Source organism: Anas acuta, chromosome 9 (genome assembly GCF_963932015.1).
Source record: "Anas acuta chromosome 9, bAnaAcu1.1, whole genome shotgun sequence".
Classification (NCBI taxonomy): domain Eukaryota; kingdom Metazoa; phylum Chordata; class Aves; order Anseriformes; family Anatidae; genus Anas; species Anas acuta.
The window spans coordinates 6,934,956-6,951,430 of NC_088987.1; the positions used below are offsets into that span (position 1 = coordinate 6,934,956).

Here is a 16,475-nt window from a genome sequence, read left to right on the forward strand (position 1 = left end):
AAACAAGTGTTATGGGGCTGCTCACAGAGCACAAGGTCACACCGCCTCAACGCTCCTGTAGGTCGTGAGCTGAGATTGGGGCACAGCAAAGCATTTATTTGGGGGCTTTTATTGCTCTCAAAGGATTATTTTTTTTTTTTCAGTTTTACAGTTAAATGTGTAAATAACCACATTTCTTAAAATGGCAAAAATTTTACCTCTCAAAATTGCTACAGAAGGCCCTGTTAACTACATGGTCACGGCAAGGCTGCGTTCACGGCAGAGCTGGAACTCTGATCTTGCATCCTACAATGGCTGAGCAAATCCAAACATGTTTTATTTTAACAACATTACGAAAAAGGGTGCGGCGCTGGCAGCTATCACACTCCTCTGAAGTTTCAAGCAAGACATACCTGGCTGCAGCTCGAGATCAAAATGGATTATCTCACGGGGCCAGGATGTGGTTGCAAAAATTCAGCATTTTAAGTGCCATCGTGATTCATAACATTATCTGCATTACTTGGTATAATTACTAAATAAAAGTACAAGTACAAAAGGTGCAAAATCTATTAGATATTTACCTTTATCTCTGTCACATAATACTTTAATATTTCCTGGCAAGCCAATCTGAGGAGGATTCCTCTTTCTCGGTGATATTTAAGCCCCTGTTTTTCTCTCATTATACCGACATTGTTCTCCTTCTCCGTGCGAGCAGAGGACTGGGAGCCAGGACTGTTTGCTCTCTAATCAGAGTCCTGAAAGACTCCTCATGTGGCCTTCAGCAAGCTGTTTATTATCAGCGCATGAGCCTCCATCTACAAAAAGAGAGGACTAACACGGCTACTAATGATGATGATATTATTGTTAACACATAATTATCTATCTCACAAGAAAATTGGGAGGGTAAATTAGTGTTTATTACAAAGTATTTTAAAGATGATATTATTTATCCGAGGGCTATATTTTAATATCCGGAGGACAGCAATTGTTGAAAACCACCTTCTAATTAGGTTTTGCTAATGATAGTGTCAAAAAGATTTAGAAAAAAATTATCAATAGGTACTTCCAGAAGTCCCTTGTTTTTCTTATATTATTGGTATCAACTGCTTTCCTGTAGATAGCTGCCATATCTGTATCTAGAAGACATTCAACATTATTTTCTGGTAGATTACACCTAAAATGAATGAACTACGTGGCAGGGCTAAAGCACACCCTGCAGTTTATTAGACAACTTGCTACAGCGATGAAAGTCCTTGTGAAGTAAATAGAGGTTGTGTAGCTTTTTTTTTTTTTTTTAAAAAAAAAAAACTCCTCCCCCCTCGCACCCTACTGAGATGTGACTTAATCCTAGATCTTCAGCCCCATCTTTCACTGATGTGCTTAACACTCAGTTAAAGCACACCCTGGCATGGTTCATGCTTTCTTTTATACAGTCCCTTAGCTTTGAGGCAGGGTTTGCAGGTACTCAGCAGAGCCCAGGATCAACATAAGCCCAACCAGAAGGACGACTTTGCCTGGGCCTCCTGGCTGTCCCCCTTTTTTTGGCCAATTACCTGCATTTTCTAGAACAACCACAGCTTTCAGCTTTATTCTTGAGGACTTGTGATAACGTATCAAACTCCACTGAGCCAGTCGTAATCTTCATTCACAACCTCCAGTGCGCACTGTGACAACATTAACTGTGAATTGCTGCAGTAGATTAAGCAGCATATTTCCACAAAACATTTCCAATACAAGACCAAATTTTATGAGCTGTGTGAGCATTCTGTGTAACATTCCTAGCAGGTACATAAAACACTCCAGGGTATATATAGAAAGAGACATTTGACTTTGTAGACCAGTGCTGTGTGTATTAGAAATAGCTCTCCATCTTTCACAGTGCTAGCTAGATGTGTGGCATAACATGAGACCAACAGACAGGAAAAAAAAAAAAGGACAGAAAAAACCTAAAGCACATGGTGGAAGAATGAACTGAGAATTATTTCCTCAGCTGAGCCAATATTTCCTACAACACGGCTTTCTGTGAGTCAGCCTTTTTGTGCCACTGAACTTAAAATAGCAAAAGTGAGATAACAGTAGGCTTGTTGGAAATAGAAATTTGCAAGGGATACAAAAAATAGAGAGCAACTTTGGGACCACGAGAGTGGCAAGGAGCATGGCAATGATCTGCTGTTAAAAACTGACTGTAGGAATATATCAAATAATCCTAAAAAGGGGACACTTAACTGAGATTTTAAGACATGGAAAATCCCAGGGATGTGGGAAATCTGCCGCTGGGAGGTTCAGCAGCTCCTCCATCCTCACTGCACCAAGGGCAGCAAGTTCAGCACCGTGACTCCTCTCTTCCTCCCTCTGACAAGCCAGGGTGGTTTCATCCCAGCCCCAGAACCTCCTTTAATTTTGCTTACGCTGCTGAGAAGCCCTGGGCCAGTGCTGGCGGAGAGGAACCTCAGGCAAATTCCTCACTGATTTCACACAGTTCAGGACAGGGATTAATAAACGTATGTAGAGGAGGAGGGAGAATATTTCTAGAGGCAGAATGAAGCATGGGATGGGCCGGCAATTATGCAGATCTGTTGGCCGCATCCCAGCCCTTGGTGGTTCTTCAAGGGCTGCGCCTGCTATTTGAGGCCAGAAATTAGTTTAAAGCCTGGATGAGAAGCGTCTCCCACCAAACCCCTCAGCTTCCCCATTTGCTTACCTAATGGGCCGCGCACCCTGATGAAAGCATTCCCACCGGGAGCAAAGATCACGCGCCCGCCTGCACCGCCAGGGATGAGCCGCGAGCACGCCAACGGGGGCCCTGCACCATGGCCTGTCCAAAAGTGAAGATCATTGTGAAAACAACAGCAGCACCAGCACGACCCCTGCCCCAGCAGTGGGCTTTGCAGAGGGATGAGAGCAGAGTCAGCTGGGGCCTCGGCTGTCACCCACAGGGACCTCGTGCCACGCACCCTGGCGTTCCCATGCGCCAGGGCTGCCTCCTGTTACCTGCTTAAAGTCTCCTCTGCCCGTGTCCCACTTGCTCCCAGTCTTTATGGCCAATTCCTTCCCTTCCCCTCCTGATCATTTGCATTAGCCAAATTGATCAAGGGGTGCGTGCAAAGCAGCAGCGTCCCCGTGCAGGTCCGTGGCATTTGTCTTTTATTTTCCATTTCTTCCTATCAAACAGATAGGAAGGTGTGGGGCAGAGGCAGCTGCAGTGGCCGTGCACTGTAAGCAAAGCCGAGGCGTGGATGCTGCCCGGGTTTACACTGCAGGTTATTTTTAAAGCCAAGACCAAAAGCTCTGTCTCTGGAGCTGCGACTCAGCGCGCAGGCAGGCTCTGTGCGTGTCCTTCCCCTCCATTGTTCAGGAATTTTTATTTTAAAGCCTACGAGGACATAAACTTCATTTCCCACATCCTGTCATTAAGCAGCTGTATTCCGAACAATGAACGATGACAAACCAAAGCAACAGTTTTAACCGAGGCAGGATTACACTTGGCATTGCTATTTGTTACGTGGCTCGCCGGACAGCAAGACAAATGCGTTCTGCTGCTGCCCTGCCCTGCTGCCAGCTCCGGCCCTTACCAATACATGAGCACAGCAGTGGAGGGAGCACCGCAGCCAGCACAGCTTCCCTCACAGGGACAGGACCCAGAAATCAGCAAGATCTGGGCAAGGGAGGGCTGAGGGTCTGCAGCTTTGGGCTGGATGTTTGGTGTCTCTGGGCTGGCACCGACCTCTCCCTACCTGGTGCTGCAGAACAAAGCCAGAGCTTGTGGCTGTCCCGGCCCCGGAGGGGACAGCTCGCTGAAGAAGTGTAACCAAAATCCAAGTGATGAACCCGTGCCTGATTAATTATCACACCGCACTTCCAGAGGTTGAAGCAATATCACGCTTTGCTCACGTGTCCTCTGAAGTCCCGCTGCTAATGGTGATGCATTGCTGCTAACAGCGATGCCATTTAGAAGCTGGAGGGACAAAAATATTTGCCGAGGATGCTGCCAACTTCACACAAATTGATGCGAACCTGTAATCACATCGCTCTGCATGCACGAACGTAGTACTTGTAAACCGAGAGGCTCAAATTGCTCGACCAGCCAGGGCAGGACGCTGCCAGGGACCGCAGCACCTGCACGAAGCAGGAGCCCAGGAAGCGCTGGCAGCTCCCACTGCCAGGGCAGCCCTTTTCTGCCTTCCCCCTCCTGCAGACCCACACCAATTCCAGCCCCCACCGCCCTCCTGAGCAGCCAGCTCCTTCTGGATCATCTTTCCCCACAAACACAACGCACATTCAGCTCCGGTCGCATCCGTAGCCAACGTGAAGTCAATGGGATCATTCATGCTTACAGCCAGGCACACACCCGGGTTGTTTCTCTGAACACAGCCTGGGCTGGCGCTGCTGCACGCCTCTGGGCCCCGACAATTTTAACATTTGCACGTACTCCACCTCCCCGAGCTCCGCAGGACTGCTGTAAACACAAATAATGGCAACATTAAGGCCCTGTTCCAAGCCCAAGATTGCAAATGGTATTTCAGCTTGCTAGTGAGCACCTATTTATTCATCAAATGCACTAGAAAAATCAATTAAAGGGGAAATTAAGGACCTAGGAACCTGCACCAGCATCCAAACCTGGTGTTACAGTCATGAGCATCAAATATAGTTCAGTGCTGGCATTTCGTCTTGTCCTGGGAGCCACTGGAGTTGGGAAGAGATATGATGGGACAGCACGGGGAGGGGTCTCATGTATATGTATGGAAACACGGATTTAGGAAGCAGGAGCAAACTGCAGCAGACCTGGCTCGTAGCCCTGCCCGTCCTGCAGGTACAGCAGGGGACAGGGATTTTCCCTCCGATGTTACGGGAAGTTGTGACTCAGGGCAAGGTGACGATTAGTGCCAAGCACAGCAAAGGTCAGGCAGCCTGGGATGGTGCCAGGAGGCTCACGCACCCCTCTCTGATGCGGAAAGCACGCGGTGAGCCTGAGATAGCACCAGGAGGCTCGACCAGGCCAGCAGCACCACGGGCAGACCCCAGGAGCTGGCGGGCCAGGCACCTTGCTGACATGCACCAGACCCACGGGCTACACAGCGTGCCCAGGGCTCCTTTCCATTCTGCTAGTGCTGCACTACAGCAAGGGCAGGTTTCTGATGGGATTTTTTTTTTTTTATCCCAAATCTCTTCTGAACAGCTGACGGCAGCCAGGCTTCCCCATTTGGGGATCTGCAGCCATCTCTGTGCAATGTTTGAGAGCCGCTGGTGTTGTATTCACGTCCGTACATCTGTATGTGAACTGTGTCTGCGCGCTGCTCCATTTCATTAAACAAGCTGAACAATTCAGTAGCTGTTTTTATGCCTCCAGGCACTTGGGTCATCTTTGATTTTTACTCATCTCAGAGTTCACGCTTGCAGTTAATGGCTTTCCTCACGGGCAGGACCAGGAGAGCAAGCAAAAAGCAATCTGCCCTGCACCTTGCCACCAGCCACCTCAGCCCCAAAACCCCAACATCCACCCCAACATTTAGCTTGGTGTGACGACAGAGGCCAGGCCAGATGCTTCCTTCCCCTGCCCGAGGCGTTATGCTGCTCATCCTCTCCTTCCTACCAGCAGTGCTCGCTCCCTCCATGCCCCAGCAAGGCCACCGACGTTCCAGCCCTTCGTGGAGCTGAGAAGATCCCAACCTTAGGTTTAGTTCAGCAGCCAAAACCTTGTCACACGCCAAATCCCCATCTGTTCCAACGAGGCCTGCGAGAGTTCTGCAAGCAAATAACATATAGCTGAAAAAAAAATCTATTAAACGCTGTGCCCCCCCTCCACTTCACACAGGCACACAACGCATTATTCTAATTCTCCGCTAAGCTTTCTAACTCCTTGTTACATCACACAATACAATCAGCCATTTGGCCCTGAGTCAGTGTTTCCGTGAAGCAGAGTCAGTAGAAAAAGCTTTCAAGGCACTGGAATTGTTTTTGCTTCTGTAATGCTTTAAAAATGCTATATCTTGGGACCAAAGAATATTCAGTGAAAAGGCAGCGTTTCTGGACGCCTTTCAGTTCTCACATCAGAAATGCTGGCACTGAGAATAAAATTGTTCCCATATTTGAGCTTGGTACCAAAACATCAACACAAAGTTTTTGTTTGTGAGCATTACAAAAACAGATGACTATAGGCTTGGCTACGTTAACCGTGGGTAAATGGAAACAGGTGGGCGGACCGTCCAGCTCCCCTTCCATGCTGTAGGAACAAGGACACGTTGCTCTTTCACCAGCGGTCACATTTTGGGCCCGTACCAAACAAAAGCAACTCAAACGGTTGCATGCAGAATGGTCAAAGCCCCGTTACATGTCAGCTGTTCTGCCTAAAGAACATTTACCCCAAACAGGTCCCAGAGCTACAAATGGAAGAAATCTCAAGCAGGGCTTAAAGCAGAGGCTGCCTTTCCTCAGAGCCAAATGGGATGCAAGAAAATCAAGCTCTCTCTGCTGTTTGCAGCAGCGGTGCATCCTGCTGGACCCTCAGTGACCCTTCCCCAGCTGATGGGATCACTGAGCCGGCACCCAGCTCCCGGACCCTCGCTGCTGCCCATTCTGGGCTCAGCCCCCACGGTGCTGAGCAGCACAACCCGAGCCTCCCCACGCAGTGAAAGCATTCGGATTCACAAATCACACTTTGTCCAAAGTCCAAGGACCAAAAGTTGCCTAACCCTGATGTGTTCTCTGATTTTAATGACCTACAAATCCGGGAAATCAGGAGGGGTCAGTGGGAAAGCAGAGCAAATTATGTGGCCCCGGGCACTACCACCAGTTGCAGGGTGGCTACGATGCTCTCAGGACTCACAGTGAAGAAAACCCCTCCCGTGCAGGGGAGCTGTTGCCGTGCCAATTAAAGCATCCAGGGATGCACTGGAGAACCACGAGGTACTTGCTCGAGAGCTGGTAGGCCTCATGGCATGCCAGGCATCGCTGCTCCATCACCCCTCAGCCACCACAAAGCGCTGATTTGGTGCATTTTATCTGCTCTGTATTAAATTACACTACTCCTAATTTGACTGTAGAGGTGTAGCCCAAACCCCACTGATTTCAGAGTCGATCCTTCAGCTGGTCTAGGGATGCAGCGCGAGTTCTCAGCAGGCACGTCCAGGGAAGAAGCAGTGGAGAAGATTTCAGACCAGTAGCAGGGAAAACAGCATGCAGGCATTTCAGAATATTTACATCCATGCTTAGCCATCCTCTTTCCCTCATTTTTTTCTGTTTTTAGAGGCCATCATGAAGCAAGAGAGCAATTTTTGCATTGGTTACAAAGACTACATGACACCAGTTGTAACTGCTGGCAGGTTTAAATGTCATCTGAGAACAGGAGCGGGGAGAAAGGCTGCGGCGTGAATGTTAATGGGGAGCAGCCGGCAGGAGATTGCTGGTTTGGGGCACTCACAGAGGGGGCACGGAGGCTCTCGGTGTTCTGCAGTGATGCACTCAGCCAGTGGGAACAATGTTTTCTGACAATTTTTTTTTTCTTCCAGCTAAAAATCTTATGAGACAGGCTTACTTTCCTATGGAAACTTAGTGTTTTTGTCTAACAAAGCCAGCTCCCAGGCCCTACCTCATCCCCAAAGTGGTTTGGTGACTGGAACATTTTGTTCCTCTTTGGGAGGACATCATGGGGTAGCAAGGGACAAAAGGCCAGGCCAGCAAAGCCCCCCAGAGGCCCCCTTGGGTAAATTTCTAAATCAAATCTATGAACTTTGAATTGAAAGTTGTTTTTTTTTGTTTCTTTGTTTGTTTTTTCCCAGAAATCTTTACATTTCAACTTTTCAGACAAAACTCTACATTCCCCAGTCTAAGTCTGGTAGAAAGGAATGCTGAACATTTCTCTTTCTTTTGGGGGTAGAGGTGATCCATGTGGCATCTCAAAAAAAAAAAAAAACACCCCCATTTACATCTTTAAAAAATCCCTAAGCTTTTTGGTTTTGGTTGGTTATTAGTAAGTTATATCTGCTGCTTACCTTCTAAGTACTAAGCAGGAAGTTGAACAGTTTTCTAAGAACTTGTTAAACCACCACTGAAAACTAGCATTAGAGGCCAACTATGGCATTTGAAAATCTGAAGAGCTTCTTTCCAGCTGTTTTATCAAGTAGCAGTGTAGAGCTGTAAAATGCAATTATTGCACAGCTACTGAGGGAAAAATCTATGAAAGACACAGCAAAGTCTGAGGCATGTTTTGGGCACCCAGAGGTGTGCAGAGCCTCCCTGTGAGAAAGGAAAAAGAAAAGCTGAAGTTTGCCCTGGGCTACATCAGAATTTCCCTGGATTGCCAGAAATGAAAACTGGAAGAGGCTGAAAAGTTACATTCCCTGTGTTAGGTGGAAATGACTCCCATGGTGGGTCACACCATGGCCATCGAGCGGAGAGCAGCAGCCCGCATCACCTCCGCCTGCCCCAGAGCCTCCCTGCAGATGCTGAGCCCGCTCCTCGCCGCCGACCTCGCACCACGGCCCTCGCGGCTCCGATGGCTTCCAGCTGCCGTGGCTGCTCTCCAGCCTACAGAGGTTTTCTCAACCTCAGTTTGGCTGCTGGCCTGCTGTTTCCCCAGCGCCGCCTTCCATGCTCGCGGCCCTGTTATTCTCCTCGTGCAGCTCTCCCTCAGTTGCTGTGGCTTTCCCCAAGCTTAGCCCTTCTCTCCAAGCCTCTCCACCTCATCATTGACCCCAAACTCAGCTCCGAGTCCCCCAGATAACAGTCGAGGTCCCAGAACAGGCCGCGTAGCTCCAGGATGAACACGTATGGTGGGACTGATGATCTTGGGGGTCTTTTCCAACCTTAATGGTTCTGTGATTCCATACGACCATCCCATTTCTGGCATGGGCTCCCAGCTCATGGCTGTTGGCCAGTCTTGCCCCATACCTTGTGTTGCTTTTCCTAGCTGTGCCTTGGCACCATGGCCATCCCCAACTGCAACACCAGCTCAGCACCAGGGTGGGTGGTGTAGCCAAGGAGCAGAACAAGGGCTTTGTGAAAAAGCTCATTGAGAGAGGAGCTGTATTTGCCTCGGTGGAGTTGTTTTGGAGCTACAGTAGAATAAATGAGACTAAGACCTAGTTTAGCTGTTAAAGCAAATGTATCCGACATTGACTTCAATAGACTAATTCCAGATTTATATTACACTGAACGTAGAGCCAGTGAATAGACAGTGTGATGATAATTATAGAGAGCAATATATAAAAACAAATCACCGTATTAGAAGAAACAAATAGATCCTGGAGGAGTGCCATGTTTTTAAACTGGGCCACAGTGACTTTGGCTTGTCTCTGCCCATTACATCATCCTTATGTCCAGTCATTTGTTTTCCATATCTTAATCATATTGAGAAGCTCAGGCAGAAGAAAGAAAAAGCAATTACCTTTCTCTTTTTAATGGAATGGCGGGTTTAAATAACAATAAAAATAATGCTGGGCCAAAGAAAAGCCACAGCAATATCAGGGGAAATGCAGATTCAATCTGACAACCTCCACAGGCTTTCGGAGAGCTTTTTCTCCTGCACTGCAGACCTCTGTCCCTTACCTCCTCTCTCCCCTGGTTTCCCAAGTCCACACAAAGTGAGAAGTTAAAGGTAAACATCTGTGCCTGCTTGTTAATATTTCTTCTTTCCCCCCATACGAGGCTCTTACTGCTGACAGGGGCACTGTGCATATTTCACTCCTGGAGAGCAAGCAAGGATAAAGGGAGCGGTTTCCTGCTCCGACAAGCAGCCCCTGCCAGCACTGTAATGCTGGTTAAGCACAGCTCTCCATCAGCTCCAGCATGAATGAGAAGCCAGAACAGCCCTGGGACGCAGCAAAATCTCTTATAAACCAAGACAGCAAGCTGACCTCAGCCTCAAGTCATTCTCTCAGCACCCACACGGCCCAGATCCCACTGCAGAGTGTAGCCACAAGGATCCCAGTGTTTCTCCACCTTGCCCACACCTCGGCACACTCCGTGCCTCCTCTCCATCCTCCTGCTGGCCCCGGGCACTGGCTGGCACCTCGCTGTTCTGGGAGGTGAGGTCAGCCACATCAGCCTGCAGGACAAACACCCTGACAGATCCCCCTGACGTTTTCCACCGCTTCCTTGTGCTCCATTAGCTCTGTTAGACCGTATCACAAAGTGCTCGCCATAATTAATGCATTGTGTACTTTCACACACACAGTTTCTTATAATCCCTCTGCTCCTCTGTAAACACAGTCAAAATCGCAAGCCCAAGGCAGTGAATGGGCTCTGTGAAAACACACACTTGGCAATCAGAGCATTTTGGTTTGTGTTTTCCTCTGTTCCTCCCACCTCTCTGAAGACAACAAAACGTGGTGGTCTCCCTTGTAAGGAGTGAGGCATGAGCAGAAGGGCACAAACCCAAGACTTAATCCAGCTGAAATCCCTGACCTCAAAAATTCACCCATGAGGACTGGGGACTGAGGAAACCAGCCCCATGAGGAGAGAGGAGCTGCCCTACATAGATAGGGGGGAAAAAAGAGGAAAGCTCTGAGAGTGAGGAAGGCCTTCCTGGCAGGAGAAGCTCCTTGCCGTGAGGTCTGATGGAGAACAAGTCTCCAAGTGGAGCAGAAGCCCTGTCCCACCAGCGACTCCAGCATGGGGAGCAGTGCAGCCTGCGGCCTACCTCAGGCGGCTTCTTCAGCTTGGGCCTCCATGTGAGGAGAGCTCACAAAGCCTCGCTCCGTTAGGAGTCACAAGGAGCTTCCTCACACACAAAGCCATGGGCCTGCCAGGCCCCATGCTCACAGGACACTTCCAGCTTGGAGGGGCACCTGGATGCCCTCCGGCCTTGTGCCCCTCATGGTAACAAAGCGCTGCTCCCTGAGGGACATGATGGGCCGGGGTTGTTATTCCTGGTGCTGCAGCTCAGACAGGCACTGCCAGTGTTTACCATGGGCTACGGCAGTGGTTTTAAGCAGTACTGGGACTTCAGAGCCATTACATTATTTTGAAATATGCACACTGTTGGCGGATGCTTAAAGCCCTGCTCGGCTACGCGGTGGCATAAAGTTCGTATTAATTTCAGCTCCGTAGAGGAAATTGAAAATGGTGCTCTCAAAATCATTATGTTGAGTGAAATTCAGCAATAGGGGAAAAGACAGCCTGGAGGGAAATAAGAGGAAATTTACTTCAGGTGGCTGAGAGACCCCACGGGACTTGTTCAGCCTGGGCCCAGGGACACTGAGGACAGCAGGAGTAGCACCATGGGGTGCAGCAGGCTCGGGCAGAGGGGCCCCAAACTGCGGCACCTTTGTCCCCTGTAGCTGTGTGTACACGCATACACACACAGCACACAATACATATAGTATTTATATACATAGAGCACATTATTTATATATTAATAAAATGTCCCACTTCAGCTGCCACCCCGAAACATTTCCCTTGCTGACTGTGCGTGTCCCAGCCTCTTCAGGAGAGCAGTGCTGAACCCAGATGACCAGCTCCCTTCTGCAGATGCAACGGATTCAAAGTCTAGGCAAGCGAGCATCAGAAATAAGTGGGGCTTATTGAACCAAGATAAGTTCTTGGATCTCATCCACACAGAAAGGAAATACTCTGAATTCAGCAGAGAGTTGACTCAGACCTGCCCTTTCAACCTCATATCCTGACATTACAACCTACCTATATAAAAATCATCATAATAATAAAAAATCTCAAGTCTCTGCAGGCTTCTTTGGGGCTTCAGCAAGCAGCTGAACCGAGCCCAGAGAAAGAGGAAAAGAAACAAAACCCGTGCATGAAGTGATGACAGAGGAAGCAGCTGTCCTGCTCCCCAAACCCCAAGCCCCCCAGCTGCACCCTAACAGCTGCAGGGAAGAGCCGGGGGCTTGGGGGTCCTTGCAGCTGGCCAGATGTGGGGCCAGCCCAAAGAGGGGTGCAGCAAGGGGTCCACCACCACCGCCAGCCATGGGAAGGGCCTGCCATGCAAGCTCCCGGAGGAGAGCAGCAAGTAATCGGTGGATTTTCTTGCTCTCACCAAGGATTTGCAGGAAAGGACGGCTGGCTTGGTGTGGCTGGGATTAGTTTTCAGATGTATAAAACTGTGCTGGCAACACAGCTGCCCTTTATTTAATACAGACTGCGCGTACTCCCTGCTCCGGTCTGAGAGGAGAAAGCATTACCTCACCGACTGTATATAATTTCTCAGCTCTGACTTCAATAAAAAATCCTAACACCTGCAAACTTTTTAAACAAATCATGTATATTAGGGTAGAAACCCCCACACATGTCCTTGCGAACTAGCAGCCATGCATCTTGAAACAAAATCCTGCAGAAGACATCTGGTAGATGTTGGTGTCATTATTACACCGCTCCCCTGCTGTGCGAATGGCAGCGAGCCCGCGGACCTGCTCCACAAAGGCAACCCTGTAGCTGGGGCTTTCTTTGCCATGCTGAACTCCCTGGGAATCTGACGGATTGCTTTCACGAGCGCCTTAAAAATAATAATAAAGCTTCTGTTTGTAAACTTAGAACAGAACAATGGGAGCCAAACCGTGAGTCCTCTGTTCGCTTGCTGCTGCGGGTGCTGATACAGCTCACATTCTTGGGGACAGGCTCTGGGAAGCTGCTTGCCCTGCCCACCTCAGCAATAAAACAGTTTGTACCTGAGCTCTGAAGCTGAACACTGGCTGGGCTGCGGGCAGCGTGTTTTCATCGCTTACCACCAGACCCAAAGCCCAGAATTGCACATGGTGCTTAATTCAGATGTGTGTAAGCTGAGCTGTTGTTGCAGGTTATAAGAAAAGGCTTGCTCATCTCAGAAAAAGTGGGTTTTCTCTCCCCCCAGAACTTCATGACACAATTCCCTTCCCAACAGCGGTGTGAAAGAATGAGGAGAAATGGTGCAAAACCCCTCCTCCACAACGAGCCCTGCCGAGCAGAGGCACATGTGCAAACCTCATGAGCAACCTTTGTTCTGGTGACATTTCCAGCCCAATCACCAGGTCAAAGCGGGCATGGGCAAGTTTAATTAAACATCCAGACTGTCTGGTATTGCCTTATTATCACCTGAACCTTCCCACTGCTTCTCGAGTGAGACCTGAGGCGCATAATCCTGACAGCGACTTAACAAGTTTATCTTGGTTGATTGACCCAGACTTTGGAGCCACGGGAAGAAGAACAAGGGCTTGAAGTTCAGCAGAGCTCGGTGCCAAGTATCGCTCCTAAATGACACCCCAGAGTGCAGCAGCAGCACTTTGACTTTTCTTACTCAAGGTCCTGTCACAAGCAGACTGTGCAAGCCATGCAAATGCTGCAATTAGTATCAGAGATAAACCAAATCCATTAGTAGATGGAAGGGGAACTCAATCTGTTTTACAAATGGAAATGAAGTAGCAGCCTCAATTATAGGATTTTTAAAAACATGCAATTTAGCAAAATGTTGATTTCCTTTTCGTTTACTTCGTTCTTTGTCTTCTAGATACTTCAGCTCAAGTAGCAGCCAGTATATTAACCGACCAGATTTTGGCAATGTGTTTAATAATCAAGCTCAAATAAGTGCTCTTCGGAAATAATTTTATTTACAGTTCAGCTGGGGAAGAATATTAAAACTCCAGCATTTGGGGAAAATTATTATCACACAGTAATATATTTTGAAGGCATTTGGGCTGTAGAAGACTAGTACAAGTGAGTCAGAGCACAGCATCTGACCTTTCAGGGAATTCATCATCTCCTTGGGATGCGGACAGGGACTCAACATCCAGCTTTACCCAGCCAGGGTGGGCAGCCTCTGCCAGCACCAGTTTTAGTTCCTTCCTCCCCTCTCTCACCTCCTGAGCTACAGCAGGAAGGTTTGGGGGTTCCTGGCAAACAGCAGAGCTGCTCCCAAGCCACCAGACCCCCGTCTCAGTACAGTTGCTTTACATGTGGACATGTTTTACCATTCTGCTGCAGGATTAGAGTTTAGGAGCGCTGCATGCAGTTATTTCAGCGTGTACATGCCTGCATTACAACTTTTTTTTTTTTTTTAATTGGTCCAGCCCACGTTTCTGCTTAAATAATTGAAGGTGCTCAGCATTAAACATATTTTGTCACGCTTTCCCCGTGGCACCTTTCCCACTCCAAACTGTTTGGAATCCGAACAGAGACTATGCATTAACTAATTAGATTTCTCAAAACAAAGGTTAATTAGTGTGTTTATTTTGGATTATGTGTATATTGAATTATTAAACACTATATGGTAGTATTAAAAAAAAAAAAAAAAAAGGATAAAAGGAGGATGCATTCTTAAGTCTAAGGACCAGCTTCTCCAGCTGCACACACTGCTACTTTCTCCCTTTCTCCGTGGATTCAGTGTGATGCTTCTCTGATGGCCTCTGCTCAAGGATTGCAGACTAAAAGCTGCCAATCTGAGAGGAAGGCCCAGCAACCCTACACAGTAGATTGGGGCCATTTTATGACAGCCCACAGGGGAGCTGCAGAGAACCTGTGTCTGGCCCAGGATAACGCTGGACCAAAGGCACTGAAGGAAGCAGGGTGGTAAAGACCACCCCATGGCAGTGCCATGACACTGCCCCCATTCTGGTAATATGGAGCCACACAGAATACACTGATAGACTTCTTGCAACACATCTGAGGTCAGAAAATGCAAGCTAATGCCAGCCACATGTTTACATGCTTATTGTGTAGGGCAATAGTCCTTATAAGCTCAGCCTAGAGCAATGGGAACAGCACCAGACTTAGCTACCTCAGACATTTCCAGCAGGCCTATCATGGCAGTGTATAACATCCATTTTTATCTGAGGAGCCTCAGGACGGCTGATATGAGACCTTTCCTTCATCACCAGGACATCTCTGTATTCAGCTTTCTACTAATTTCCTATACAAATAAAGTTGCAAAACACACCTCTCCTTTCAGAGCACTCTCTGTTGCTTCAGTGACCGACAACCAGCTTGACAGCCCAAACAGGGAAAGAAAAGAAAACTCACAGGCAGCCGTCAGGTGAGGGATTATCCCCAAGTTGCAAGGGGGATGAAGAAGATGTTGCTCTGAGGACAGGCATCAGAGGCAAAAATAGGCTACGGCCTCCCTTCCTGCTTTATCACCTTGTGCTTACTGCAGCCCTATTACGAGAAATCAGGGCTACACCTGACACCTTTGCAGGAGGCACAACTGCCCCCAGGTGCTCGTTCTTACCCTGATGCCCTGCTCTGACCCCTGAGGTCTCAGGTCTTCAATCTCTGCCTTGGCTGCCCTGTTATTTGCCATCAGATTTTTTTTCTGATCAGGTGGTCAAAATGAATAAACTTGTTTTACACCCATTGTTTATGAAGGAATAAAAATAAAATTGTCTCTCTGGTTATGTTTTTTTCCTCAATTTAACATTTCTTCAAATGCATCCTGTTATGGAAATATTCTTTCTGCGGATCTAATTAAATTACTTTATTGATGGGCCTTATACCAACACTGGTTTTAAAGAAGCAAGGCCAGAACTCCTTTTTTTTTTAAACTCCAGTATTTTTTTCCTGCTGTAGAAGAGAAAATATCTCTTAGAATAATGGGTATCTCAGAAATCTGATCTTATTCCCTTTTCTTCCCTCCTGATGGTCTTATGCTTCACATTCATACCCTTTGGGAAAATTGCTTGGGAAACTTTTCTGATGATATGTTGAAGGTCATCTACAGTAAATGTGATACAAAGTGAACCCAGCTCTGAGGCTTTGCAAATGTTCATTATGTAAATTGCTGGAGCTGTGAAGATGGAAATGAGGCATACAGATGCTGTTATGCACGAGAAAGCAGAGGGGAAACTTCAGATTTCCCTTCACTGTATGGGTAGTTGGGTCTCTCCAGGCACTCTCCTCCCTGCTACACCACTGGCACAAAAAGGTCTGAGATTCTCTCTGGGTGCTGTTTCAGAAATGACTGGCTCCGTGGTCCTCAACACAGGTCAAGGATCAGGGGCACATCTTTACATTCTTCACACATCGGGGGAGAATCCAAGGCCAGCTGCAGCCTGGATGGGAGGAGCAGGGGAGGGTGTCTGTGTCTGTGTCTGTGCAGGGACATCGCTCACCATGGGGAAATCTGGGGAGGCATATGTCTGGGGGCCACATCTTCCCCCCGCCCCGTGATGCCTGGCCAGTACCCTTATTTCTGGGATTAGTCGTGCTGATCACTGAGCCAAGACCAGGCGAGGAACAGATCTGTGTTGTGAATCACAGTGCAGAGAAGCACACGTGGAGGAGATAAAGGTTTAATGCTCGATTTCATGCATCCCTGGGTATAGCACTTGGAGGCCAGATTTTGAAAGATGCTCGAGATCAAAGGATGGAGAGAGAGAACCAGCTTTATTTCTAGATATATTCCTGGGCATGTATTTCAACAGGAGATGGGCATCTTTGTGCTTTTCTCTTTTTCTTTTTCTTTTTTTTTTTTCTGAAAGTAGTAAATGCCAGTGTGTAGATGGTGTCATCATGCAGTGCCAGCACACACTTAAACATCAGACCTTGCACTGCATGCAGTTCAGTTCCCCACCTGGAAA

At 48.0% G+C, this 16,475-nt stretch overlaps 1 long non-coding RNA gene across 3 annotated transcripts; it reads right to left on the minus strand.

The window, feature by feature from the left end:
- Window positions 1-1,281: 1,281 nt before the first annotated feature.
- Window positions 1,282-15,150, minus strand: LOC137860794 (uncharacterized). 3 transcript variants are annotated; one of them, XR_011099187.1, is made up of 4 exons: window positions 14,920-15,150; window positions 2,971-5,742; window positions 2,681-2,794; window positions 1,282-1,643 (listed from the first exon to the last, which is right to left on the minus strand). It is a non-coding gene; the product is annotated as an uncharacterized lncRNA (long non-coding RNA). The 3 variants fall into 3 exon arrangements; XR_011099186.1 differs by having other exon boundaries at window positions 1,282-2,597; XR_011099185.1 differs by having other exon boundaries at window positions 1,282-2,600.
- Between the last annotated feature and the right edge of the window lie 1,325 nt (window positions 15,151-16,475).